This window comes from Nematolebias whitei, chromosome 1 (genome assembly GCF_014905685.2).
Source record: "Nematolebias whitei isolate Nwh7 chromosome 1, NemWhi1, whole genome shotgun sequence".
NCBI lineage: Eukaryota > Metazoa > Chordata > Actinopteri > Cyprinodontiformes > Rivulidae > Nematolebias > Nematolebias whitei.
The window spans coordinates 43,212,822-43,214,764 of record NC_056498.1 but is presented as its reverse complement, the minus strand read 5'-3'; the positions used below and the strand labels follow the sequence as shown (position 1 = coordinate 43,214,764).

General features: G+C 45.8%; 1 long non-coding RNA gene across 1 annotated transcript in view; it reads right to left on the bottom strand.

The window, feature by feature from the left end:
* LOC119417271 overlaps window positions 1–892 on the bottom strand; it is a 6,326-nt gene extending 5,434 nt beyond the window's left edge. Inside the window, exon 1 of the long non-coding RNA XR_005187136.1 lies at window positions 813–892. This is a non-coding gene — a long non-coding RNA (uncharacterized LOC119417271). The remainder of the gene's footprint in view (window positions 1–812) is intronic.
* Window positions 893–1,943: the final 1,051 nt, after the last annotated feature.

Sequence of the window (1,943 nt, the reverse complement as noted above, 5' to 3'; positions counted from 1 at the left end):
ACTTCCTGCCTGATCGTACCTCCATTTCCTGCCTGATCGTACCTCCACTTCCTGCCTGATCGTGCCTTCACTTCCTGCCTGATCGTACCTCCATTTCCTGTCTGATCGTGCCTTCACTTCCTGCCTGATCGTGCCTTAACTTCCTGTCTGATCGTGTTGAGTGATAAGTGTTTCTGATGGTTTCTGCTTCAAAAGCTCCAAACTTGGTGCTGTGGACGAATGAGGAGGTTCAGACATTTCTAACTTTAATGGCCGATGTTAGGCCTCGGCGTGAGCTGGACGGAGCCACAAGACATGAACACATTAACAGAGATCAGAGATGATGTCACAGCATGGCTACCCTCGGACTGATCAGCAGGATAAGATGAAAAAAGTGAAGTCTGATTATAGCCACTCCCCCTCACCAGGTGGAATGGCTCGAACACAACGACCAGCTATGATCCCGCCCACAGAGCGGTAAAACAAGTCACAATGGCAAATCAGAATCAGAATCTGAATCCTTGCACAGAAGCACAATGACATTACATTTCTCGCAGCCTCGCAGGAACCCTGGAACAATCAAGAGTCTCCTTGAAAACCTTTGGCTCAGCTTCAACTAACATTTAGAGCTCAAGAACTTTTAGTCCATCCTCACTACCCTCTGTGATGCCTCCATCTTCCTGATCGACCATCAGAACATCTCAGTAGATCTAACAGGTTCCTAAAAGACCTCTGCAAACCCCTGGTGACCCTTCATCTTCATCTCTGGACTTCAAAGTCTTCAGCAGCTGAACTCGGTTTAGTTGTAGAGACAACATCCTGCGTTTGTTCACCTGTGTCAGGTTCGTCCTCATCAGAGGTGGGAGGGGCTTTGTCCTGTTCAGGTGAGTCTGGCCCCGCCTCTGAAAGTGTCTCAACCAGCTGTCCACCGACGTGAATGTCCACCTGTTGAGACGTTTCACGTTATTTTCTAGACTGGACCAAAACAAGAAGGTTTTATTTTAACGTCTGGGCTGCAGCGGCGGGTGACGTGCATTCCTTCTAACGTGTTCGTGCTGTGTCGCCCGTTCAGACGCCAGAAGTTCAGCTCATTCAGGAGACGCTTGCTGTGAATTTTTATCTTTTTACATTATTAAAAATATTTTCACCTCTCTGCAGTTTTTCTTTAAAAATATTCTTCAGCCAATCATCTGTTTTTATACTCCAGACCAGGGATATTCAACTGGCGGACCACGAGCCTTTTCCGGCCCACGGGTGACTTGAATCCAGCCTACTTCATTAAAAAAAAAATAAAAAAATTAAAAAAATATAAAAAAAATTTTTTGGGGTGGGGGGGGGGGTGTTGTGGGGGGGGGGGGTTGTTCTGGGTTTGGGTTCTGTTTATTGCATTTATGATTCAATGCAATAAAATAAATAAATTTAAAATGTAAGAGATGACGATAAACTTTGGTTTATTTACATAAAGACTTTAAATCGCTGGATGTCCGGCCCCCAAGCTGCTGGTTTTCAGAAACTGTGGCCCCCTGAGCAGTTTCGTTGAAGAGCCCTGCTCTAGACAGCCTGTTGACACGTTTAGCTTGTCTTTCACTAATTTAGCTTTGAGCTAGCCTTTGACACTCGTAGCTTTCAGATAACTTTTTATTGCGTTTGTTTTGTAGCTAGCTATTTGATAGTTTCAATTAGCATTTTGCTACTTTTAGCGTAAATTTGTGGTGGCTCAGTTGGTAGAGCTGCTGCCTCTTAGCAAGAAGGTCACTGGTTCAAATCCCAGATGGGAATCTTTCTAGGTGGAGTTTTAATGTTCTCTCCATGCTGCGTGGGTTTTCTCCCACAGACGCTGATTGGTAACTCTAAACTGTCCCTAGGTGTCTCTGTGATGGACTGAGACCTGTCCAGATGTCCCTGCGATGGACTGAAACCTGTCCAGGGGGTCCCTGTGATGGACTGAGACCTGTCCAGGTGTC